The sequence below is a fragment of the Phyllobates terribilis genome, unplaced genomic scaffold (genome assembly GCF_046119375.1).
Source record: "Phyllobates terribilis strain yellow unplaced genomic scaffold, ASM4611937v1 Scaffold_1__5_contigs__length_1240528914, whole genome shotgun sequence".
In the NCBI taxonomy this organism is placed as follows: domain Eukaryota; kingdom Metazoa; phylum Chordata; class Amphibia; order Anura; family Dendrobatidae; genus Phyllobates; species Phyllobates terribilis.
This window is the reverse complement of record NW_027362761.1, coordinates 312,494,457-312,522,206: the sequence shown is the minus strand read 5'-3', so window position 1 is coordinate 312,522,206 and position 27,750 is coordinate 312,494,457.

The following is a 27,750-nucleotide window of genomic DNA, read 5'->3' as shown; positions in this document are numbered from 1 at the left end:
AGTGACCCCATTTTGGAAACTACACCCCTCAAGGATTTTATCAAGGGGTATAGTGAACATTTTGAACCCAGAGGTACGACACAGAATTTGATAGCATTAGGTCATCATATTGAATAAGTTGTCATTAGTCTTGAGTGCAAGTGCTCGCTATTTGAGTTTGCATCAGGTGCTCAAGTATGCACCAAGTATCGCGGGTGCTGGAGTGACAAGCTCGAGTCCACGCCCAGCATGTTTCACGGTTATTAGACACCCAAAAAAAAACATGCAGGGATCGCTCGTGCATGGCAGGCAATCCCTGCAAGTTTTTTTGGGCTGTATAACAGCTGCAAAACATTTGCGGCGGAGACTCGAGCATGTCACTTGAGCACCCACTATACTCGGTGCATACCCGAGCACCCGATGCAAACTCAAGTAGCGAGCACTTGCGCTCAACATTAGTCGCCATATCGTCGTCATTTTATTTTCTTTACTTCTGAAAAAATCCCAACCCCAACCCTAACCTTAGCCCAACCCTAACCCTAGCCCAACCCTTGTCCAACTCTAACCCTAACCTTAGCCTAACCCTAGCCTAACCCTAACCCTAGCCTAACCCTAGCACAACCCTAACCCTAGCACAACCCTAACCCTAGCCCAACCTTAACCCTAACAGAACCCTAACCCAAACCCTAGCACAACCCTAACCTTAGCACAACCCTAACCCTAAAGTTTATTTTTTACGCCGTTCCTCGTGCAGTATAAGTGATTAGATGACTTTATTCTTCAGGTCGGTGTGATTACAGCGATGCCAGATTCATATCGGATTTTTATGATTGACAGCTGTCACACACTAAAAGACGCATTTTTTTGCAGACTAGTTTTTACATCGCCATATTTTGAGAGCTATAATTTTTCCATATTTCGGCTGACAGAGTCATGTGGCAGCTTGTTTTTTGTGGGACAAGTTGAAGTTTTTATTGGTACCATTTTCGGGCACGTGATATTTTTTGATCGCTTTCTATTCTGATTTTTAGAAGGCAAAATAAGCAAAAACCAACAATTCAGGAATTGTTTTTTTGAAGGTTTTTTTAATGCCGTTCTGCGTGTGGTAAAATTGATAAGGTAGCTTTATTCTTTGGGTCAGTACATTTATAGCGGTATTACATTTATATTTTTTTATATATTTTGCCGCTTTTACACAATTAAGGCTGTGTGCCCACGTAGCGTTTTTCAAGCGTTTATGCTGCGGAATTTCCGCAGCGGAAACGCTTGTGAAACGCTAGGTAATCCGCACCCCATGGTCCCCAAGGGGATTCCGCATGTTCTATGCACATGCTGCGGATTTTTCCGCAGCGTTTATGCTGCGTACAAAAATCCACAGCATGTCATTTAATTTTGCGGAAGCGCAGCGGAACTCCCGCCATTGACTTGCATTGAGACGCATAGAAACCGCGACTGTACATTTTTACAAGCGGCTTCTATGCGTCTCTATGTGCGGATGGTACCCAGTTCTGGAGGAGAGGAGACTCTCCTCCAAACCTGGGTACCATTGTACCTGTAAAAAAAGAATAAAATAACAAATAAAGTTTATATTCACCTGTCCGGCGGCTTGTCTCTGAATGCCGGCATCGCTTGAGGACCTCGGTGACGTCACAGTCATGTGACCGCAGGCCGTTCACCGCTCTGTCTCGCGATATGCCGGCAGCCGGGAACCAGACAGGAATGAGCGCTGCTGCACACACCGGGGCCTCGGGGGTGAGTATAGCTTTATTTGTTTTCATTTTTACGGTTCACACTGTATAAATCCATGCTGTTTGCATGGATTTATACAGTGTGACCTAGTTGTCAAGCACTTTCCAAGTGATGCTATCGCCTGGAAAGCACTTGTCAATCTGCATGCAGAAACGCATGTGAATCCGCATGTATTCTGCAGGAAAAACGCATGCACAATCTGCATGCATTTTTTTCTGCCAGGGAGATGCAGAAATGCTGCAGAAATTTTCTGCTTCATTTCTGCATCGTGGGCACATAGCCTAAAACTATTTTATAGAAAAAAGAATTGTTTTTGCATCGCTTTGTTCTGAGAGCTATAACTTTTTTATTTTTAGGCCGTTGGAGCTGCATGGCAGCTTGTTTTTTGCGGGACAAGATGGAGTTTTCAGTGGTTCCATTTTTATTGATATTTGTCTTTTTGATCGTGTTTTATTCCATTTTTTGTTTGGCGATATGATGATAAAACATAGTTTTATGTTTAGTTTTTTATTAATTTTTTTATCGTGTTCACTAAAGGGGTTAACTAACAGGACAGTTTTATAGGTCAGGTCTTTCCGAACGTGACGATACCAAATATGTGCACTTTTATTGTTTTTTTGTTTTTTTATCATAAGATTATTTATTTATGGGTACAATATATTTTTATTTTATTATTTTTTTCATTTTTTTAATATTTTTACTTTTTTTTTTTCACTTTCTGACATTTTTATTACTTGTTCACATTGTCCCACTATGGGACTTTCACTTTTTGCAGCCTTATCGTCTGCATGGCATAGAGAGCAGCAGCTCCCTATGCCATGTAGCCTGTTAGAGCTGCACAGGGAGAAGTTGCTTTGGTCGTGCACTGCGCATGACCAAAGCAACTTCCTGCCTCCTGGTGTCCCGGATGTTGTCATGATGACTTCGGGTCACCATGGCAACATCCGGGACCGGACTCAGACGCCGCTGGACGCCGGCAGAGAAGGTAAGTATAGCGCTTACCTCCTCTTGCCACCGGAATGCTGCGATCGATTTCGATCGCAGCATTTCGGGAGTTAATGTGCCGGGAGCGGTCTGGACTGCTCCCTGCACATAGCACCGGGTGTCAGCTGTAACAATCAGCTGACACCCGGCGGCGATCTCGCCCGCACCGCTTGTGTGCGGGCGAAATCGCCAGGGCGTATTAATACGTATCAGGCCCATAAGGCCCAGGGCACAGATATGTATTAATACGCCCTGGGCCAGAAAGGAGTTAATAATTGGAAGGACAATTCAAATATATTCCATATTCTAGAATATTAACTGTCTTATCTGAAATTCTTTTATGGGTGAGGTATCGCAGTATGGATTGCGTATTACATCCAGCCAGGTATTATTGCCTTATACTGCATCCTGCTGGTGCCCAAAAATTTTAAATCTATTCTATTCCCTACAGATAACGCTGTTAGCTGAATTTACAATAAGGATAGGTGTTGCTAGGTGGTATCATCACCAGCTACAGATGAGTAATAAATGTCTTCCACAGTCCATAATTTTTTTTTTTTATTTCTTGGGTCTTATATACAAGTCATTACCCTGGAAAGAATGTTTCTTAACATGTTTCCATTTTAGCTTGTTTTTTGTATGTTTTTTTTTTTGTCAGTCTGCAAAAGTGGCGTAATACTCTTGACAACATTGTTCACAGATATGCTATTTGTCAGCGGCTAACTGTGAATAGGGTTGAACCCACAACTGCAACACTTTAAATGGAGTGTAATATTTGACATGCTCACAATAATTGCTGGATTATTAGGGCAGTCATATGGGATAACATCTGATGGCCACGGTTTCAGGCAGTCGCCTAATAGTATGATATTTGTCAGCGACCAAGTGTCAATTGGTTCAACAAAACACAGGTGGCTGACTTTAAATGGAGCGGTATATTTGGCACGCTCCACAAAATTTCTGTATTATTACAGCAGTCATATGGATCACGTGCGTCTGATCATTGAAAAAAGTTCCTCTGCTTCCACAATACAGTAATATGAATAAAAGTAAAAAAATCTGGCTGTATTCTGTGAACAAGCAAAATGAGCTGTAAAATGGTGTACAATGACACACTGCTACAATCTATAAATGGAGGACAATATTTTCCACGTTCACTACAAATGTCTGGATTTTAACCGCAGTTATATGTGATACATCTGACTGAGAACCACGGTTTTAAATAGCGGGCCTGTAGTTTACTAATACTATTCTTCACAGCAACCTCGTGTGAATAGCTTGACCGACACACTGCAACAAAATGCAAATGAAAGCCAGAAATGGCTGAATTTGGAATGCAGCTATATGTGATACGTCTGACGGAGAACCATGGTTTAAAAAGCGGGCCTAACTATAAACAAGCAAATCTCTCCCTGACTTAGCAGCACCTTTCCCTACTCTGCCTGTTTCCGGCGTAGACTGTGATGTGCATAGCTGCACAAGGTCTTATATAGACCTGATGACTATGTGTGGCCAGCGATTCACTGTAATGCCCACAACCAACATGGCTACGGCATTACAGTGCGTGGCAAGCAATCTCTGCATGATCATTGGCTCTCTAAGGAGTGCCAAACATGCAGGACAAGTACCGAGTAGTTGCAAGCACGTTTACTCATCACTAGTCCCTGCATCTCCAGTCGTGACGGTCAGCAATCAGTGACCGCTGTCGGCTCGGACCTATCACTGTGTGTTTTCACACAGTGTTAATCCATGACGGACATAACACGACATGACTTTGGGAACTGACACCTGCTCATGATATGCTATGTCCATCATTGGTTGTTATTACTAATAATAATAATAATAATAAGAGGTTAAATTGAAAAAAAAAGCTATCTTTTTGTAAGAAACAATGCAATTTAGGATATTTCTTAAAATTTGTGTGAAGAATAGGTATAGAGATGACTAAAAACAACCAGATCTCAGCCATAAGATTTTTTAAATGCTTGCAATTTATCTCAAACTTTAAAATGTTTATAGCCCTTCAGAAAACTACATAGAATTTTTTTTTAGAATCCCGCAATGTAAATGTTAATTTTAGGCTAACATTCAAAAGTAACCATTTTTTCAAGAGGTAAATCTTTATGTTTCTAATAAAGGTCCCTGTTGTTTGTGCTCACTGCAGATTAGTGTTGAGCCACCCCCGTAGTGTTCGGGTTCGGTTCAGTTCGTCGAACACCGGGATGTTCGAGGAACTGTTCGTCGAACACCTTAGAACACCGTCGAACACCGTTAAAACCAATGGCAGGCAAACAAAAACACATAGAAACACATAGAAAACACCTTCAAAGGTGTCCAAAAGCTGACAAACTGCTCAGAAGACGCTCTCTTTAAAAAAGCGGCCGGCAATTCAGCAGCGGCATACACCGGTACCTGACAATTTAGACAAGAAGGAATAGAGCCTCACACATAGATTAGGTAGATAGAAACATGTCAGTCACATATATAAGAAGTACAGTGACAGTGTTGCTTAATGTACTTGTCATTTAGTGTAAAGGATTTATTTAAAAAAATAATAGTGTTTTCAAGCACCGTCTCTTTAAAAAAGCCGGCCGGCAATTCAGCATCTGTACCCGACAATTTATAACAGACAGAATAGAGCTTCACACATAGATTAGATAGATAGAAACATGTCAGTTACATATATACAGTACAGACCAAAAGTTTGGACACAACTTCTCATTTAAAGATTTTTCTATATTTTCATGACTTTGAAAATTGTACATTCACACTGAAGGCATCAAAACTATGAATTAACACATGTGGAATTATATACTTAACAAAAAAGTGTGAAACAACTGAAAATATGTCTTATATTCTAGGTTCTTCAAAGTAGCCACCTTTTGCTTTGATGACTGCTTTGCACACTCTTGGCGTTCTCTTGATGAGCTTCAAGAGGTAGTCACCGGAAATGGTTTTCACTTCACAGGTGTGCCCTGTCAGGTTTAATAAGTGGGATTTCTTGCCTTATAAATGGGGTTGGGACCATCAGTTGGGTTGTGCAGAAGTCTGGTGGAAACACAGCTGATAGTCCTACTGAATAGACTGTTAGAATTTGTATTATGGCAAGAAAATAAGCAGCTAAGTAAAGAAAAACGAGTGGCCATCATTACTCTAAGAAATGAAGGTCAGTCAGTCCGAAAAATTGGGAAAACTTTGAAAGTGTCCCCAAGTGCAGTTGCGAAAACCATCAAGCGCTACAAAGAAACAGGCTCACATGAGGACCGCCCCAGGAAAGGAAGACCAAGAGTCACCTCTGCTTCTGAGGATAAGTTTATCCGAGTCACCAGCCTCAGAAATCGCAGGTTAACAGCAGCTCAGATTAGAGACCAGGTCAATGCCACACAGAGTTCTAGCAGCAGACACATCTCTTCAACAACTGTTAAGAGGAGACTTTGTGCAGCAGGCCTTCATGGTAAAATAGCTGCTAGGAAACCACTGCTAAGGACAGGCAACAAGCAGAAGATACTTGTTTGGGCTAAAGAACACGAAGAATGGACATTAGACCAGTGGAAATCTGTGATTTGGTCTGATGAGTCCAAATTTGAGATCTTTGGTTCCAACCACCGTGTCTTTGTGCGACGCAGAAAAGGTGAACGGATGGACTCTACATGCCTGGTTCCCACCGTGAAGCATGGAGGAGGAGGTGTGATGGTGTGGGGGTGCTTTGCTGGTGACACTGTTGGGGATTTATTCAAAATTGAAGGCATACTGAACCAGCATGGCTACCACAGCATCTTGCAGCGGCATGCTATTCCATCCGGTTTGCGTTTAGTTGGACCATCATTTATTTTTCAACAGGACAATGACCCCAAACACACCTCCAGGCTGTGTAAGGGCTATTTGACCAAGAAGGAGAGTGATTGGGTGCTACGCCAGATGACCTGGCCTCCACAGTCACCAGACCTGAACCCAATCGAGATGGTTTGGGGTGAGCTGGACCGCAGAGTGAAGGCAAAAGGGCCAACAAGTGCTAAGCATCTCTGGGAACTCCTTCAAGATTGTTGGAATACCATTTCCGGTGACTACCTCTTGAAGCTCATCAAGAGAATGCCAAGAGTGTGCAAAGCAGTCATCAAAGCAAAAGGTGGCTACTTTGAAGAACCTAGAATATAAGACATATTTTCAGTTGTTTCACACTTTTTTGTTAAGTATATAATTCCACTATGTTAATTCATAGTTTTGATGCCTTCAGTGTGAATGTACAATTTTCAAAGTCATGAAAATATAGAAAAATCTTTAAATGAGAAGCTGTGTCCAAACTTTTGGTCTGTACTGTATATGAAGTACAGTGACAGTGTTGATTAGTGTTGAGCCACCCCCGTAGTGTTCGAGTTCGGTTCGTCGAACACCCGTGTGTTCGCCGAACTGTTCGTCGAACTGTTCGTCGAACACCTTCGAACACCGTTAAAACCAATGGCAGGCAAACAAAAACACATAGAAACACATAGAAAACACCTTCAAAGGTGTCCAAAAGCTGACAAACTGCTCAGAAGACACAACTAACACATGGAAAAGTGACAAGTACATATAGTCATGCGAAAAGAAAAGAGGTGGAGGAGTAAAAGGAGGGGGAGACACAGATATAGGCATGTCATGCCCTTCTAAAATCCAAAAAGTGAGAAGCCGAGACGGCCAGTCCGCTCCTGCCCGTGCCACCTCCGTGTCGCCGGGTTTGTGCCAGAGCCGCGGTGAACCCTGACGGCCAGCCCCCCTCTCCCAATACTGGTGCCTGTCCGCTGGTGGGTCGAGAGAGCCCCCCTGTGGTGGAGGCAGCTCTAAGCTTTTTAATTTAAATTGTCCCTCTAATTTGAATGAATACACTTTAAATCCATTTACAAGGATCTATTGGAGGGCAAGTCTCATGCCAGCAGCCGCGTAATTCCAGCTCCAGTAGCGTCCACTAAAGCTGCTGCAGTTAAAAAGCTTTTATAAGGATCGAGCTCGGCTGTCCACCGCAAGGCATCCTAATGCCAGTCCCAGCCCCTATGCCTTGGGGTGCCTCCTGATGCTCTTCACTAAGTATCCCATGGTCCCGAAGCATTTCCTTTGAAAAAATTAAGTGTCCAAACTACAGGTGGTGTAGCTTGCTTAACAGCCGGGATAATCCGCTGACTAGCAGACACTGCTACTAGGCACAAAGTATTTCCTGGGCTAGATGCAGTTAAAAATTTGTAAGTAGATACTCTCGTTGGATGCTGAGAAAGCATTCCATAGAGTCTCCTGGCACGCCATATATGATTCTCTTTAAAAGCTTGGGGTAGGGGTCTAGGGGACCCTTTTATAGCCAAAATCACGGCCCTGTATCACAATACGTCACCTAGGCTGAAGATAAATGGAACTGTAGCACCGAGGGCTCGGTTGCTACAGACGTATTGCACCTCACCCAGAGGTGTGATAACTCACTCTCAGATAAGGATGGAGTGTGGATCAGGACCCGACACCTGCATGCATTACACCACATTGCCGTGGGGCAGGGCGACCAATATGCCCCTGAGATGGGCACGACAGTCCCTGTCCCTGGCTGGAGTGGGGGGAGGGAACACTGAGGAAGGGGAACCCTGCAGTGCAGGAGCAGGGAGGAAGCAGTTCCTGGGTGCATTGAGAAGGGAGTATAAAAGGTGGGCACCATCTTAGTTCAGTGCAGAGAAGTCTGAGCAGAAGTGGCAGGGAGCAGGGGCTCTGCATGAGCTCTGCTCCGGAGGCGGGCCTAGTAACAGAGGCCCAGGCCTGGAAGAGGGAGAAGGAAGGAAGAGGAGCGGAGAAGGCTCCAGGAACGAGGAATGAAGGGATCCCAGGGGTGAGGACGGGCGAGTCGCCACCGCACGCCCGAATCCACCTGCGTGGAGGGGTCAGGCCAAAGGGGGAGACCGGTCCCCGAACTAGTGGAGGCAGGAAACGACCCTCAGCTAGAAACCGGAGGCTCTGACATTTTATGTGGCGCAGCCCCTTGCTCCACCCGCTAGGAAGGCACCACATAGGGTCAGGGAAACTGGCGCCAAGTTTACCAAGAGGAGGCCCGAGGCAGCCGGACAGAAGTGTTGGTAAGAAAGGCCAGACAAAGGACACACAAAGGGGGTCCTGTGAAGCGCTCCAAAGTTATCTGGGAGTTGTCTGAGCCCCTCACCTGGTGAGCACAGTACGACGTGGGCAGCCGTTACCTGCAGACGTGGTCTGGATAATAAGAACTGTGAGTAAAGGCCCTGAACTGCATCACTGACTCCGTGTCGTTACTGCTGCTGCCCTGCACCATCACCCCCATCCTCCGCATACACTGCCCTGAGGCTATACTCCTCCCGTGGGGAGTTATGCTACGCTCTGCTGCACCCACAACACCAGCCTTAGCGGTCTGCCCTGTAGCGGCGGTTCACTCTGACCGCAATCCACGGGTGGCGTAGTCGGACATTTAAACATCAAAACCACATAAATAGTTCCGCCACTGGTTTGACCGCCCTGAGCCACGGAACCGGATCGCCGCCACGAAGACTACAACCACCAGCATCCACCAAAAAGGGTCCGGCTCCGGGTGTCCCAAGGCCCAGGGGGTGCGTCAGAACATTTTCATCACCTTTCACAATCACCAATGGGACAAGGCAGGGATGTCCTCTGTCCCCTCTCTTATACATCCTAGTGACGGAGCACCTGCTCTCATCAATTCGCCATAACCCCAATATTAGGTGGATTGAGGTGGGAGGCACCGAGTACAAGTGCTCTCTATTTGCTGATGATGTCCTAGTATATATCACTCAATCACATATATCCATCCCTGCTGTTATGGCTGAAATAGATCACTTTGTTGCATGGTAAAATTTTAAAATCAATGCAGCGAAGTCTGAGGCCCTCGATGTCTCCCTCCCTAAATCCATATAGGATTCCATCCAGTCCAACTTTCCCTTTGCCTGGCCCTCACAGGGTATCAAATACTTAGGAATTCCTATTCATAGAGACCTCTCCCATCTATGTTATCTTAATTTTGGGCCCTTTATTGAACAATTCCATACAGACCACGGTTGGCAAGTTAGAACTGTAAGATTCACTACGTGAACCACTGGTGTTTTGTGGAAAAGCACATGTACACCGCGTTCCAAATTATTATGCAAAAAGTGTTTAGGAGTGATAAGGGAAGAATTTGTTTGTTTGTCAGTTAAACTCATTGATGGTGATGTGTGTCAGGGCTCTTTATATCACTGTAAGCAATTGCAGACACCTGTGCTAATTAGTTTGGCAGGTGTGTCCAATGAAAGGCAAGACTACTTAAGAAGGCTCTCTCACATTATTAAGCAGCCTACATTTTCTGCCAAAATGGGAAAGAAAAAGGATGTGTCGGCTGCTGAGAAGCAACAAATTGTGGAGTGTTTAGGTCAAGGCATGACTACAATCAACATTGTGCGATGATCAGGATGAAGTGTCTTGGCAATCAAGAAGTATGTAGCTGATTCACAGTACACACGTGTGCGTGCTGATAAGGGCAAATTGAGGACTCTTTCCTACAGGCAATTACGTCAGGTTGAAAGAGCAGCGGCAAAAAAGCCTTGTCATAGCAGCAGACAAGTTTTTGAAGCTGCTTGTGCCTCCAACGTCCCCCGAACAACAAGATGCAGGGTCCTTCAGAGGTTTGCAGCTGTGCATACGCCATCCTGTCGACCTCCTCTATCCACTTCACACAAGCAGAAACGGCTCCAGTGGGCCAAACATTACATGAAGACTGATTTCAAAACTGTTTTGTTCACAGATGAGTGCCATGCAGCGCTCGATGGTCCAGATGAATGGAGTGGAGGATGGCTGGTTGATGGACACCCCACGCAAACACGGCTACAGCGCCAACAAGGAGGAGGTGGAGTAATGTTTTGGGCTGGAATCATGGGGAGAGAGATTGTCGGCCCCTTTAGGATCCCTGAAGGCGCTAAAGATGAACTCCATAATGTATGTGGATTTTCTCAAACAGCACTTCCTGCCATGGTTCAAGAAGAAGAACCGTGTATTTCACAGCAAGATCATTTTTCTGCATGATAATGCACCATCTCATGCTGCACATAAAACATCTGCATCTCTGGCTGATATGGGCATAAAAGGGGACAAACTTATGGTGTGACCCCCATGCTCCCCTGACCTCTACCCCATTCAGAACCTTTGGAGCATCATTAAAAGGAGTGTCTATGATGGCGGGAGGCAGTTCACATCTAAGCAACAGCTCTGGGAGGGTATTCTGTCCTCATGCAAAACAATTGAAGCAGAAACCATCCAAAACCTGACAAATTCAATGGACGAGAGAGTTCAGAAGCTCCTTTCGAACAAGGGGTCCTATGTGAAAATGTAACATCACCTAGAATAAAGTTTTGAGTTGAAAACTGTTTGATTTCAGTTTCTAACAACCTGCTAATGCTTATAATTTCAAAAATGACCATTTTTTTGGTCTTTATTAAAATGAAAAGGTTGATCGAAAAGTTTGGGGGATCTAAGAGTGTGGCAACCCAGTAGTCATGATTACTTCGAATTCTGACAATATGAGGGTCATGCTGCAGGTAGTGCAGCAAGAAGGCACTTATGTGTCTTGCGCATCTCGGAGCCCCAAAATTATTTTCCGGGCTAGATGCAGCTAAAAATTATTTTTAATTTTAAATCTGGTGAAGCTTATTATAGATGGCCTAATAGGATCAGTGCTGCACACTGCTACAAAGCCCAAATTATTTTCCAGTCAAGATACAGATAAACATGATTAGTAATTTGAAAGCTTAAAACGGTTGGTAGGGTGATTTTAACCAATCATCAAGCTTTTACTCTCCCCAGGATGACACAGGGGTAGAAAAGTCGTTTCGGATCCATGATTTGTTCATCTTTATGAACGTGAGTCTGTCTACATTATCAGTGGAGAGCCGCGTGCGCTTATCTGTCAGCACACCACCAGCAGCGCTGAACACACGTTCAGACAGAACGCTGGCTGCGGGGCATGACAAGATCTCCAAGGCGTAAGTGGCTAGCTCCGGCCATTTATCCAGATTGGAAGCCCAAAAAGAGCAAGGGTCCAGTGACACAGTCGTGGCTTCAATGTTTACTTGGAGATACTCCTGTACCATCGTCTCTAGGCGTTGACTATGTGTCAGACTTCTTGTCTCCTGTGGCCTTGCAAAGGATGGGCTAAAAAAGTGGTGAAATGATTCCGCAAAATTGATGTTACCAGCAGATACTGTGGTTCTGTTACGGTTTGAGTGCTGAACACTTGACGGTCCCACGGTTGGCAAGTTGGAACTGTGAGATTCACTACGTGCACCACTGGTATTTTGTGGAAAAGCACATGTAAGATTCTGCAACAGTCTCTGCTGATACTCCTGCATGCGTGCATCCCTTTCTATGGCAGGAATAATTTCTGCAAATTTACTTTTGTACCGGGGACCTAACAGTGTGGCAACCCAGTAGTCAGGATTATTTCTAATTCTCACAATTCGAGGGTCATGTTGCAGGTAGTGCAGCAAGAAGGCACTCATGTGTGTTGCGCATCCAGGAGCACCAAGTCCCTGTTGTGTTGGTGGCGAGGTAACAATCATGCTTCCTTCCTCTGTCCTCTCCCCCCAACCTCGCACAACAGAAATGTGATCAAGGTCTCCCTCATCTGATGAGTCTTCCATCAGTTCGTCCTCCACTTCTTCCTGGGCTCCTGCACCTTCCTCACTAGTTTGGCTGCTACCATGCGCCCTGGTTAAACCATCTCCCCCACCCTCACATGCCTGCCGCCTTGGTGCTGCCGACCGTCTGGACCTTGCAGATGTTAGCCCTTCCGCATACAACTCCTCCTCCTCTACTTCCTCCACCTCCTCTTGTGCCACCACCTGACTCCGAATTCTGTTTAACATGTGCTCCAGCATGTAAATCACCGGAATAGTCATGCTGATAATGGCATCGTCAGCACTAAACATCTTCGTCGCCATTTCAAAACTGTGCAGAAGGGTGCATGGGTCCCTGATCTGAGACCACTCCTCCAGCGTGATTTGCCCCACCTCTGAATCTCGTTGGCCCAGGCTATACGTCAGAACGTATTGCACCAGGGCTTGTCGGTGCTGCCACAGTCGCTGCAACATGTGCAGAGTTGAATTCCACCGGGTAGGCACATCGCATTTTAGCCGGTGAAGTGGCAGGCCCAACGACTTCTGTAGAGATGTAAGTCGCTGAGCTGCGGGATGCGAACGGCGGAAGTGAGCACACAGCGACCGTGCCCTCTGCAGAAGGCCATCTAGTCTGGGATAGTGGGCTAAAAATTGCTGGACAACCAGGTTCAACACGTGAGCCATACAAGGCACGTGTGTGACATTGCCCCGGCGAAGGGCCGCACCCAGGTTTGCAGCATTGTCGCACACGGCCTTCCCTGGTTTCAGGTCCAGTGGAGACAACCATTCATGAAATTGGTTCTCCAGAGCTGACCACAACTCCTCAGCTGTGTGACTCACATTTCCCAGACATTTCAATGTAAAAACCGCCTGATGACGTTGAGCCCTACTGCCAGCATAGTAAGGAGGTGTGCAGGATCCCTTCTGCGCAGTTAGAAAGCTTGTGGCATGACCAGACAGGCTTTGGGTGCAGGAGGAAGACCGAGAGGAGGTTGAGGAGGCAGAAGCAGTGGAGGAAAAATGACATAAAGAGGATTGACGCACAACTCGTGGGGACGGCAAGACTTGGACAGCAGCCCCTTGTCCTGCTGTCACCATAGTTACCCAGTGCCCAGTCAGCGACATGTAACGCCCCTGTCCATGCCTACTCGTCCAAGTGTCTGTGGTGAAATGCACCCTGTCACACACAGAGTTTCTCAAAGAAGCGGTGATGTTGTGTGCGACATGCTGGTGGAGCGCAGGCACACCTTTCTTTGAGAAGTAGTGCCGACTGGGCATCTGGTACTGGGGCACTGCGACGGACATAAGGTCTCGAAAATCCTCTGTGTCCACCAGGCGGAAAGGCAGCATTTCTGTAGCCAAGAGCTTGCAGATGGTGAAATTCAACCTCTTAGCTTTCTCATGGCTAGGAGGAAATGGTCTTTTACTTGTCTACATCTGAGGGACCGAGGGCTGGCTATTGTGCTTAGACGGGGTTGATAAGGGTGTCCCCGGCAAACTGCCGGTCTGTGAGGAAGATGCAGGCGGACATGTTATGTTGCCTTGATCCAAAGGTGGTGCTATCGATGTCGGACAGCGCTCAAGACCAGCTGGTGTTACCACCTCCAAAGAAAATGATGACCTGCCAATCACGCTGGCTGTTGCGGGTAAAGAGGTGGCAGGTCTGCGCCCCAAAACAGGTGTGACTGCTGTCCCCCCAGTCACAGAGGATGAAGAGGCCGCGGATGCACAAGATATGGCAGACGGTGGTTGGCCCGGCCGGCTAGACCGCATTGTAGCACACTGAGCTTCCCACTGCAACTTATGCTTCATGTCCATGTGCCGGTTCATGCATGAAGTACTCAAACTATGTATTTTTTGGCCTCTACTTAGCTTTTGCTGACAAATGTTACAGATAACACGAGTTGGGTCATCTTTATCGATCTGAAAAAATGCCCAGGCTATGCAAGGCTTAGCACCCATGCGACCTGAAGAGCCACCACGACTTGTGGTGAGAGGCAGAGTTGTGTTTGAGGATGCAGTTGTTGACGTGCTTCCAGTACTACGTCTCTGTCCAGGAAGGCGCAACCTGACCTCGTCGTCACTAGCATCTTCCTCCACCTCCTCTGCTGACCTCATCTCTTGGCTGACTGTGGGTTGACAGTAAGTGGGATCTCCGACCTCATCATCATCACCCTGTGCGTTATCACACCCGTCGTCCTCAGAGCCAACCTGTTCCTGCCCTGACAAAAAACTAAAGTTGTCGCTCCAATCAGGTATTTGAGTCTTATCATCGTCTTCCTCATTGTCTCCACCAACAGGAGTTACAGTTTAGGAATGAGGGTCTACATTATGGTCAGAACCTTCTGCGTCTGGTCCTGGATCCGACTCATAAAGATTCTGGGCATCAGTGCAGATCATTTCCTCGTCTGGATTCACAGAAGCGCTGGAGTCGACCTCTGATTCCCAGGCTATAGTATGAGTAAACAGCTCTGCAGACTCAACCATCTGTTCTACCTCATACTCAGACGGGCAGCTGGAGATTTGGGAGCTGTGAGGAAGCAAGTGCGATTTGGGTGACACCTTTGAGGACTGGAGTATTTGTGATGTTGAAGTTGATGTGGAGGAGAGCCCACTTAAAGGAGCACTTGATATCCGTTGAAGCACCTGCTGTTTTTGTGCCTCATCTGGAATTTGTAGCGATTGGCGTGGCCGTAAGAAAGGGATCTTATCACATTGTCCGCTAAAAGAAGTAGACATTTTAGTTTGGCTGGAAGATGGTCTTTCTTCTGCACCTACCCCACGGACACAACCTTTTTTCCCCTTCCCAACACGCCTATTCCCCTTTCCACCAGCAGCAGGCCTTTTTCCACTCATTTTGGTGGTTAACTAATTCACAACTCTGGAGTTGTTTGCACAAAAAAACAATGGATGGTAACCGAGCAGAGCTGAGTGGCCAAACTGTGGTATTAGGCCAAAACTATTGGCTGGGTTAGATGCAGAAAAAAATTATTTTTAATTTGCAACCTGATGGAGGTCAGTATAGATGGACTAATAGACCAAGTCCCACACACCGCTAGAAGCCCAAATATTTTTTCAGAGCTAGATGCAGAAAATTTTTTTATTCAATTTGCAACCTGATGGAGGTCAGTATAGATGGACTAATAGACCAAGTCCCACACACTGCTAGAAGCCCAAATATTTTTTCAGAGCTAGATGCAGAAAAAAATTATTTTTAATTTGCAACCTGATGGAGGTCAGTATAGATGGACTAATAGACCAAGTCCCACACACTGCTAGAAGCCCAAATATTTTTTCAGAGCTAGATGCAGAAAAAAATTATTTTTAATTTGCAAACTGATGGAGGTCAGTATAAATGGACTAATAGACCAAGTCCCACACACTGCTAGAAGCCCAAATATTTTTTCAGAGCTAGATGCAGAAAAAAATTATTTTTAATTTGCAACCTGATGGAGGTCAGTATAGATGGACTAATAGACCAAGTCCCACACACCGCTAGAAGCCCAAATATTTTTTCAGAGCTAGATGCAGAAAAAAATTATATTCAATTTGCAACCTGCTGGACGTCAGTATAGAAGGACTAATAGAACAAGTCCCACACACTGCTAGAAGCCCAAATATTTTTTCAGAGCTAAATGAAGAAAAAAATTATTTTTAATTTGCAACCTGATGGAGGTCAGTATAGATGGACTAATAGACCAAGTCCCACACACTGCTAGAAGCCCAAATATTTTTTCAGAGCTAGATGCAGAAAAAAATTATTTTTAATTTGCAACCTGATGGAGGTCAGTATAGATGGACTAATAGACCAAGTCCCACACACCGCTAGAAGCCCAAATATTTTTTCAGAGCTAGATGCAGAAAATTTTTTTATTCAATTTGCAACCTGATGGAGGTCAGTATAGATGGACTAATAGACCAAGTCCCACACACTGCTAGAAGCCCAAATATTTTTTCAGAGCTAGATGCAGAAAAAAATTATTTTTAATTTGCAACCTGATGGAGGTCAGTATAGATGGACTAATAGACCAAGTCCCACACACCGCTAGAAGCCCAAATATTTTTTCAGAGCTAGATGCAGAAAAAAATTATATTCAATTTGCAACCTGCTGGACGTCAGTATAGAAGGGCTAATAAAACAAGTCCCACACACTGCTAGAAGCCCAAATATTTTTTCAGAGCTAAATGAAGAAAAAAATTATTTTTAATTTGCAACCTGATGGAGGTCAGTATAGATGGACTAATAGACCAAGTCCCACACACTGCTAGAAGCCCAAATATTTTTTCAGAGCTAGATGCAGAAAAAAATTATTTTTAATTTGCAACCTGATGGAGGTCAGTATAGATGGACTAATAGACCAAGTCCCACACACCGCTAGAAGCCCAAATATTTTTTCAGAGCTAGATGCAGAAAAAAATTATATTCAGTTTGCAACCTGATGGAGGTCAGTATAGATGGACTAATAGAATGATGCTATGCCCAAAAGATTTTACTTCACTAGGTGCAGTAAAAAAATTGGTATTCTATACACAGGTGGTATATCTTGCAACACAGATAGGCTACTCCACTGACTCTGCAATAGGCCAAAAAGGATTAGCTTTGCTAGATTCAGCCAAATGCTGTGAAAAAAACTTGCACAGCACTGGCACAGACCTGCCTGGCAAAAACTTATAGGAACTGATGTAACCTAGTCCTGAAAAGGACTCCAATTACAATTAGTCTTTACTCCCACAATCTATCTATTTAAAAGCACAGACCTGCCTGATAAAAGTCGTAGGAAATGCTGTAACCTAGTCCTTAAAAGGACTGCAATCACAACTATTCCCTACTCCCAAGCTATCTGTATATTTGTGCGAAAATTGGCTTGAAATTAACAAGGTATAGCGCACACAGCAACAGCGGTGCCGTCTAACACGCAGCTGCAGCAGTGAGAAAATGGTGGCGACGGGGAAAATGGCTTGGTCTTATAGGGCAAGGACATGTGACATACACTGCCAATCACACATGCCCTTGCTTGTGTGAAAAAAAGCACTTCGCTCCGTGTGTGCGCTGCTGATAGGCTGACAGATTGCACCTCCCCACTGCAAATGCGGGAAAGAGAAAAAAAAATGGAGATCTTCATTGTTCCTGCAGAGATCCATCCCCTGCCCCTCCCCCCGCCCCGCTGTACACTCAAACTGCGTATTAACATTAATTTTCATCATTACTGAGAAAAAATCCAGTTATGATTTTGGTGCACGAACAGTTATCGAACATAACCTCGAACAGCCGAATTTTTCTCAAATTGTTCGTGTTCGCCGACCGGCTCGAACACCGCCCAAAACAGCTCGAATTTGAGATTGGCGAACAGTTCGAGTAGAACAACGCTCATCTCTAGTGTTGATTACTGTACTTGTCATTTAGTGTTAAAATAAAGGATTTATTAAAAAAAAAATTGGCGTGGGGTTCCCCGTAATTTTAGGCTCTAGCGGAGGTTAAGCAGACGGCTGGAGCAGATGTTTGAAGCCTGGGAAGGGGGTAATACCCACGGAGCTTCCCAGGCTACTAATATCAGCCCCCAGCGGAATACCTAGCCTTTACTAGCTATTAAAATGGGGGACCCCCTCAAAAAAATGACGTGGGGTCCCCCCTATTTTAATAGCTAGCAAAGGCTAGGCAGACAGCTGGGGGCTGATATTAATAGCCCAGAAAGGGTGCCATGAATATTGGCCCCCTCCCAGGCTAGAAACACCAGCCGTCAGCCGCCCCAGAACTGGCGCATCCATAGGATGCGCCAATTCTGGCACTTAGCCTCGCTCTTCCCACTGCCCTGTAGCGGTGGCAGTGGGGTAATAGGGCTGGGGTTGATGTCAGCTTATAATGCCAGCTGACATCAAGCCCAGGTTAGTAATGGAGAGGCGTCTATAAGACACCCCCATTACTAACCCCATAGTCAAAGTTAAAAAAAAAAACACAAACACCCAGAATAAAGTCCTTTAATTGAAATAAACACACAATTCTTTATTGTTCTAAATTAAACCATACTTACCATCACGCCCATTCCAGCTGAAGCCAACGATCTCCTGCAATAAAAGAAAAATAATAAAGCAACCTCATCCTTACCTTTCCATGGTTCCCACGACAGCTTCAGCTCTGCTACATCGAGATAACAGGCTGGACCGCAGCAGAACGCTGCCATCCAGCCTGTCATCCCGCAGACACTGAGAAGCGCAGGCATGCTTCCGCTCCTCAGTGTCTCTCTGTGACGGCATAAAGATGAGCCGACAATGAACTCAGCTCACCTCATGCACGTCACTGACAGCGTGGGAGAATTCTCCTGCACTCAGCGCTTCAGCGTGAGAATTTTCCCACGCTGTCAGTGACGTGCATGAGGTGAGCCGAGTTCATTGGACATGAATGAGCTCACCTCATGCACGTCACTGACAGCGTGGGAAAATTCTCACGCTGAAGCGCTGAGTGCAGGAGAATTTTCCCACGCTGTCAGTGACGTGCATGAGGCTGATATTTAAATTTGGCGCACAAATCGGTGATTGGTCGCGGGCAGCGTCCGCGACCAATCAGCACGGTAGTGTTTAACTTTGGCGGCAAGATCAGTGAATGGTCGCGCGCCAAGACCGCGACCAATCACCGATTTGGGCGCCACATTTAAATATCGGCCGCGACCAATCAGCACAGCGTTGTTTAAATGTGGATCCAAGATTGGTGATTGGTCGCGGCCGATATTTAAATTTGGCGCACAAATCTGTGATTGGTCGCAGGCAGCGTCCGCGACCAATCAGCACAGTAGTGTTTAACTTTGGCGGCAAGATCAGTGATTGGTCGCGGTCAAGACGGCCGCGACCAATTGGATGTCAGCGCCGCTCCCCGGTTCTCCCTTCACACCCTAGCCGCATGGATGTCAGCGCTGCCTGTGCGGATACTTCCGCTGCGAGAACCCGGGGGACATGAGCGGGCGCTCGCAGCAGAAGTATCCCGACCCGCAGCGCCGCTCCCCGGTTCTCCCTTCACACCCTAGCTGCTGATGTCCCCACAGTATCCGCATGGTGTTACAAAGGTCCGGACATTTGTGTTAAAAATCGCTGATTGGTCGCTGGCACTGCCCGCGACCAATCACCGATTTGGGCGCCAAATTTAAATATCAGCCACGACCAATCACCGATTTGGGCGCCAAAATTAAATATCCTCCGCGACCAATCACCCATCTTGGCTCCACATTTAAACACCGCTGTACTGATTGGTCGCGGACGCTATTTAAATGTGGCGCCAAAATCGGTGATTGGTCGCGCCCAGCGTTGGCGACCAATCAGCACAGCGGTGTTTAAATGTGGAGCCAAGATTGGTGATTGGTTGCGGCCAATATTTAAATATTTAAATTTGGCGCCCAAATCGGTGATTGGTCGCGGGCAGCGCCCGCGACCAATCAGCGATTTTTAACACAAATGTCCGGATCTTTGTAACACCATGCGGATACTGTGGGGACATCAGCGGCTAGGGTGTCAAGGGAGGACCGGGGAGCGGCGCTGCGGGTCGGGATACTTCTGCTGCGAGCAGTCGCTCATCTCCCGGCTTCTCGCAACGGAAGTATCCGACCAGGCAGCGGCGCTCCCCGGTCCTCACCAATACGATTAGCTGATTGGTCGCGCTCTCCGCACGCGACCAATCAGTGATCTTGGCGCCACATTTAAATAGCGGCCGCGTCCAATCAGTGAGATTGGCGCCAAATTTAAACAACGCTCTGCTGATTGGTCACGGACGCCAGACGCGTCCAATCAGTGAGATTGGCGCCAAATTTAAACCCCGCTCTGCTAATTGGTCGCGGATGCCGGCCGCGACTAATCAGCATTATTGGCGCCAAATTTAAACACCACTCTGCTGATTGATCGCGGTCGCCGTCCGCGACCAATCAGTAGTATTGGCGCCAAATTTAAACCCTGCTCGGCTGATTGGTCGCGGCCGGCAACCGTGACCAATCAGCAGTATTGGCGCCAAATTTAAACACCGCTCTGCTGATTGGTCACAGTTGCCTTCCGCGACCAATCAGCGATTTTGACGCCAAATTTAAACACCGCTCTGCTGATTGGTCGCGGCCGGCGATTGCGACCAATCAGCATTATTGGCGCCAAATTTAAACCCCGCTCTGCTGATTGGTCGTGACCGCCGGCCGCGACTAATCAACATTGTTGCCGCCAAATTTAAACACCGCTCTGCTGAATGGTCGAGGTCGTGACCAATCACCATTATTGGCGCCAAATTTAAACACCGCTTTGCTGATTAGTCGCGACCGCCGGCCGTGACTAATCAGTGATATAGTCGCCAAATTTCAACACCGCTTTGCTGATTGGTCGCGGTTGCTGGCCGCAACCAGTCAGCGATTTTGGCGCCAAATTTAAACACCGCTCTGCTGATTGCGCCGGGTCTGCCACATACATATTCTAGAATACCCGATGCGTTAGAATCGGGCCACCATCTAGTTTCATGAAATAATTTAAAAAAAAATTGACGTGGGGCTTCGCACTATATTTGTGTCCAGCCAGGTACAGCAGGCAGGAACGGGCTGCCCCCAACCACCAGCTGCCTATTTGTACCTGGCCGGACAAAACAATATAGGGAAGCCCTTTTTTTCTTAATTATTTCATGAATTTCATGAAATAATTAAAAAAAAAAATACGTGGAGCTTCGCCCTATTTTTGTGTCCAGCCAGGTACAACTAGGCAGCTGGGGGCTGGAATCCGCAGCGCAGGGAGGCCCAAGCTTTCTGGGTCCCCCCAGCTGCAAATTGCAGTCCGCAGCCACCCCGGAAAATGGCGCGTTCATAGAAGCGCCATCTTCTGGCGCTGTACCCAACTCATCCAGGGCCCTGGTGCGGTGGCTCACTGGGTAATAAAGGGGTTAGGGCCAGCTTGGCATTATCAGCTGGCCCTAAGCCCGAAATTCATGGGGTCACGCCAATATTAGACATGACCACTATGAATTTCTAGTAAAGTATTTAAAAAAAACACAACACCCAGAAAAAAGTCCTTTAATTGAAATAAACACACAATTCTTTATTGTTCTAAATTAAACCATACTTACCGTCACGCCCATTCCAGCTGAAGCCAACGATCTCCTGCAATAAAAGTAAAATAATAAAGCAACCTCATCCTTACCTTTCCATGGTTCCCACGACGGCTCCAGCTCTGCTACATCGAGATGACAGGCTGGACCGCAGCAGAACGCTGCCATCCAGCCTGTCATCCCGCGGACACTGAGAAGCGCAGGCATGCTTGCGCTCCTCAGTGTCTCGCTGTGACGGCATCCAGATGAGCCGAGGTCATGTCCAATGAACTCAGCTCACCTCATGTACGTCACTGACAGCGTGGAAGAATTCTCCTGCACTCAGCGCTTCAGCGTGAGAATTCTCCCACGCTGTCAGTGACGTACATGAGGTCAGCTGAGTTCAATGGACATGAATGAGCTCACCTCATGCACGTCACTGACAGCGTGGGAAAATTCTCCTGCACTCAGCGCTTCAGCGTGAGAATTTTCCCACGCTGTCAGTGACGTGCATGAGGTGAGCTCATTCATGTCCAATGAACTCGGCTCACCTCATGCACGTCACTGACAGCGTGGGAAAATTCTCACGCTGAAGCGCTGAGTGCAGGAGAATTCTCCCACGCTGTCAGTGACGTGCATGAGGTGAGCCGAGTTCATTGTCGGCTCATCTTTATGCCGTCACAGCGAGACACTGAGGAGCGCAAGCATGCCTGCGCTTCTCAGTGTCTGCGGGATGAAAGGCTGGATGGCAGCGTTCTGCTGCGGTCCAGCCTGTCATCTCAATGTAGCAGAGCTGAAGCTGTCCTGGGAACCATGGAAAGGTAAGGATGAGGTTGCTTTATTATTTTACTTTTATTGCAGGAGATCGTTGGCTTCAGCTGGAATGGGTGTGGTGGTAAGTATGGTTTAATTTAGAACAATAAAGGATTGTGTCTTTATTTCAATTAAAGGACTTTATTCTGGGTGTTTGTGTTTTCTTTTAACTTTGACTATGGGGTTAGTAATGGGGGTGTCTTATAGACGCCTCTCCATTACTAACCTGGGCTTGATGTCAGCTGGCATTATAAGCTGACATCAACCCCAGCCCTATTACCCCACTGCCACCACTACAGGGCAGTGGGAAGAGCGAGGCTAAGTGCCAGAATTGGCGCATCCTATGGATGCGCCATTTCTGGGGCGGCTGACGGCTGGTGTTTCTAGCCTGGGAGGGGGCCAATATTCATGGCACCCTTCCTGGGCTATTAATATCAGCCCCCAGCTGTCTGCCTAGCCTTTGCTAGCTATTAAAATAGGGGGGATCCCACGTCATTTTTTTGGGGGGGGTCCCCCATTTTAATAGCTAGTAAAGGCTAGGTATTCAGCTGGGGGCTGATATTAGTAGCCTGGGAAGCTCCGTGGGTATTACCCCCTTCCCAGGCTTCAAACATCTGCCCCAGCCGTCTGCTTAACCTCCGCTAGAGCCTAAAATTAGGGGGAACCCCACGCCAATTTTTTTTAAAATAAATCCTTTATTTTAACACTAAATGACAAGTACAGTAATCAACACTATCACTGTACTTCATATATATGTGACTGACATGTTTCTATCTATCTAATCTATGTGTGATGCTCTATTCCTTCTATTCTAAATTGTCGGGTACAGATGCTGAATTGCCGGCCGGCTTTTTTAAAGAGACAGTGCATGAAAACACTATTATTTTTTTTAATAAATCCTTTACACTAAATGACAAGTACAGTAAGCAACACTGTCACTGTATTTCATATATATGTGACTGACATGTTTCTATCTATCTAATCTATGTGTGATTCTCTATTCTTTCTATTCCAAATTGTCGGGTACCGCTGCTGAATTGCCGGCCGGCTTTTTTAAAGAGACGGTGCATGAAAACACTATTATTTTTTTTGATAAATCCTTTACACTAAATGACAAGTACAGTAAGCAACACTGTCACTGTACTTCATATATATGTGGCTGACATGTTTCTATCTATCTAATCTATGTGTGAAGCTCTATTCTTTCGGTTCTAAATTGTCGGGTACAGGTGTATGCCGCTGCTGAATTGCCGGCTTTTCATGTTTCACTGTTGGCACTGTTCCCATCGATTTGGGCAATCACTGTAATGCCACAACCACCATGGCTGTGGCATTACAGTGAGTGGCAGACAATCCCTGCATGATTGGTGCTCAAAATAGCGCCAGACATGCAGGACACGCTTTTGGTGCACGAACAGTTATCGAACATAACCTCGAACAGCCGAATTTTTTGCAAATCGTTCGGGTTCGTCGAACAACTCGAACACCGCCCAAAACAGCTCGAATTTGAGATTGGCGAACAGTTCTAGTCGAACACCGCTCATCTCTACTGCAGATATATCTTGTCAAACTTCTCTATAATGTGCAATCACTGTGCATACGCCAGAAAAATACATAATGCAGTAATAATCACCATCATCTTCAGTCTGTACTTTATCTATTGATAAATAGGCTGATCCACCAGATAGTGATCCTGTGAATCGATTTGATACTCCCGGTGGTTTAACATTGTGGTTGTCATTTCCATTACTGCTGACTATGAGTTTCGGAACGCTCCCAATACTCTGATATATCCAGGTTGGATGGTTACCCGGAGAGACAGAGCCCCCACTTTGACTACAGCTTAGACGGATGCTTCTTCCTTGGGTCATGGATGTTGTGTGGTCCTGAATCACAGTGTACTGAGCCCCGGAATCTGAAAGAAAGTCACAAATGTTATAGAGAAAAACAAATATAATATTTCTGAAAAAATCTGAGCATATCAATGTTCAAATCTTACAGGAACAATAAGAAATGGTGAGGAGAAGAACCGTCCAAGACATGGTCCAGAATGAGCAAGATTAGAAACTTGGCCAGCTATCTTCAGATGCTCCTAAAATGTTGGTAGAAACGGGGCGTGCTAAATTATTCAAATCGTCTAAATAATTAGGGAAATAAATATGGCCACTGTAAAAAAAAAAAAAAAAGAAGTTATTAATCAGTGCTGGAAAGTTGAGCTCTGTCCTCTGACTTGAAATAGTCTGTAAAATTATAAGGGCAATAAATACTAGTCTACAATAAATTAAGAAATGCTGTAAATGCAGCTGTACATCATGTTGAATAATATCAAACATTCCCCTTTTGCAAATTATTATTTTACTTTACAAGCGCCTCATTTCAAAATGTTTAGAAAACTGTCACATAATTGTGGATAAATCAAAAGTAGTGTAATGACAGAGGAGAATTTACCCTTAGACTCTTCCATAAATTAGGCTGAGATTCTTTTGACTCAAACACATGTAGATTGCTGTGCAGAGGCTGGCCTGTCTCTGCCATGTCGTCCAAAAATCAATGAAATTGTGGAACACTGGGGGTGACGTTTGGATTTCTGATATTCGACCACTTTTGCAAGATTATTATAATCATCATATTCGAAGTCTGACATTTGCTGCGGGTCTCAGAGACAGGAACTAAGGTTTACTGCCATCCTGAAATAATTCTGCTGTCATTTTTATAATCCCTACATCCTGAAAGGATATAAAGTAATCATCTAAAAAAAAAAGGGACGGAAACATTGAGGGTTGGAATTGCAACTGTTTCCTTTTTCTTATTGAAGAGTTCTAAAATCATGTTTCATATTTTTTTTTGTAGCAAGGTTGATTAGTTCAGGTAAAAACAGTTCAGTACAATCGCAGTTATAATTATACAGTTATACTATGCAGCAGCATCACAAATAGCAGAATAATCCAAAAAGCCTTAAATTACCATGCAATACAATAAATACAACATCTGAAAAACAGAGCTGTGTAGTGCTGTGATAATATAATACTATACCTCAAAAATAGTGCTGGACAATCCTGAGATAACAGTGCTCAGGTTTTCAAGACAGGCATCAAAGTCAAAGTGAATTATGTAGAGAAGGGTATTGGAGACCCCAGGGAATATTTTATTTTTACCCTCTGTATTTTCCAGCCCTAACCATAACTGAAACACTGCACAGGACACTGATAAAAGATATAGCAGGGTGACTAGTGGAGTATAGCTTTTAGGCATAGTGATCTGTAAAACATATGCTAAAATGTATTATATAGATTCATATGTCACTAGTTTGTGATGCTCATACACTGACATATTAGAATTGTCAGATCTGGAGTAGTCTTGTTGGGTTATGTGCAGGCTGGATTGTGATCATCTATTGAATATGTGCATTCTTTGCTGGATATGATGGTGATTTGGTTCATATTTTTACACTGTTGTCCCATATAACAATAATTTAAATTGAACGTATTCACAAAATGATTCTTATAAGGCTTGTTAATCCCATACTTGTTCCTTCTTATGTTTATATCATAAAAGTACCAGGGGACAAGACAGGAAAATAGTCAGAAATAATCTGGATCAAAAATGAGTGATCAGGAGGCAAAAGAACAATAGTTTCAAGGAAAAAATATTAACCACTATTGGGACCCTTGAAAAACTAATATTGTTTTATTCTGGGTGTCATCATTTAATTTACCATGGAATGTAGTGAGAAATGAAAAATAATTCCTTGTGGGGGGAAATAGTGAAGAAATGTAACTTTGCCACTTTTGCTCTGGTTTACATTTAAAGGTAGTCAATGTGTGAAAAAAATGACCTTGTCATTATAATATGAATATCAGTGCAATTACGGCAATACCAAGTTTATACAGTTTGATTTTTACTTCAAAGATCTTTAAAAAATAAAAAAATATTTTTAAAAACAAAAATTATTTTTTATACTAAGAGCCATAACTTTTTTGCCCCATAGATTGGGCTGTGTATGAGGCTTTGTGTAGTAAGGTGACCAGTGTTGAGCGAGCACTAAAATGCTTGGGTGCTCGAAGCTCGGGCCGAGCTCGCCGTGATACTCGAGTGCTCGACCCGAGCAATGAGCCCAATGTTAGTCTATGGGAGACCCGAGCATTTTTGCGGCGGCACCCCTGGCTGTCTGTAGAAAGCCTAAAAAGTGCCCAAAACTATAGTGACAGTGCTCAAATGAAATGGAGACAGCATGGGCATCGCCCCTGGAAGCATTTCTGACCCCCAGGTCACTGCTGTCAACAATGTGGTCAGAGGTATTAAGCCACCTTAACCGGCTCACAATAAAACGTTCAAAAACGAAACTGAAATATGTGAAATATGTTAAGGAACTTCCTTTCCAGGGTAAAGACTTGTGTATAAGGTAAAATAAATAACCAAAAACAAAAATACTCCTCCACACCTTGGGCTATGTTCACAAGTAGCATTTTTTATGCGTTTTTGCACTTTTGCATTGCTTTCAACCGTGACAAATGCATACACTGGGAAATGTCATTTTAACATTTTACAATCTTATCTGGCCATGTGCTGTGTGACACATGCATACAGTGCTGAAAAGACATGGGAACAGCATGGGGAAGACCCCTGGAAGCATCTCTGACACCCAGGTCAGTGTACCCATCAGAAGTGATCCTTTCCACATCAGAAGATGCAGACTTGCAACTATCCCTGTGCAAGTCCTTGACCCAGGGCAGTGTTCAATTGTACCTCCCCCATTCCTTGCAATGCAAGTGACGCGCCCCTGGGCCTGCTGTGTCGCGCAGCGTCTCGCGCACGGGGGCTTACCCGGAACCGGATCAGATGAGGGTTGTAGTCTCCGAGTGGCGGGGACCCGGTCCGTGCCCAGGGAGTCAACTCAGTGTGTGGCAGTCTTGATAGATGTTATTTGAGTGTCGACTACGCCACCCGTTGATTTGCAGCTATGGAGCTGCCGCTGCAGGGCAGACCGCTGAGGCCGGTGTAGAATTGTGCAGCGTGATAGTATAACCCCCAACGGGAGGGGTATGGCCTCAGGGCAGCCGACGTGGAAGATGAGGGTAGCAGGAACCACTCAGAGACGGTGCGGTGTAATTCAGGGTCTTTACTGGTAACAACGATAGACCCTCCCGGAGTACTTGCTAGCGAACGGGGCCTGGTCAGTCCTTGAGCAGATGGGATCTCCCCTGGCCAGGCGGAGTTGTAGGCCTCCCAAACTGACTGTACTCTTCTGGCTACCTTGCTAGAAGCGGATATAAGTAGCCCACGTCCCTGAGTGTACCGTGTGGTGCTCACCCGTATGGCCGGTGACTCGGGGCCTTCTAATGGCTTCCGCTCCACGATGGCGGCGCTGGTCCCACGCGTGTGACCGTGCCTTCGGGTTTCTGGGCCTGAGGACCTGAAATCCCCTGCCGGTCGGCTTCTGCTGCTGGGTAAGAGTTAGTCCCCACAGCCTGGGACGCCGGGTCCGGTAAGAAAGCTTCTCAGTCAGGGCGAGCTCTGCAGCTGCCAGCCCCTGACTTGTAGTAGTATTGCTCC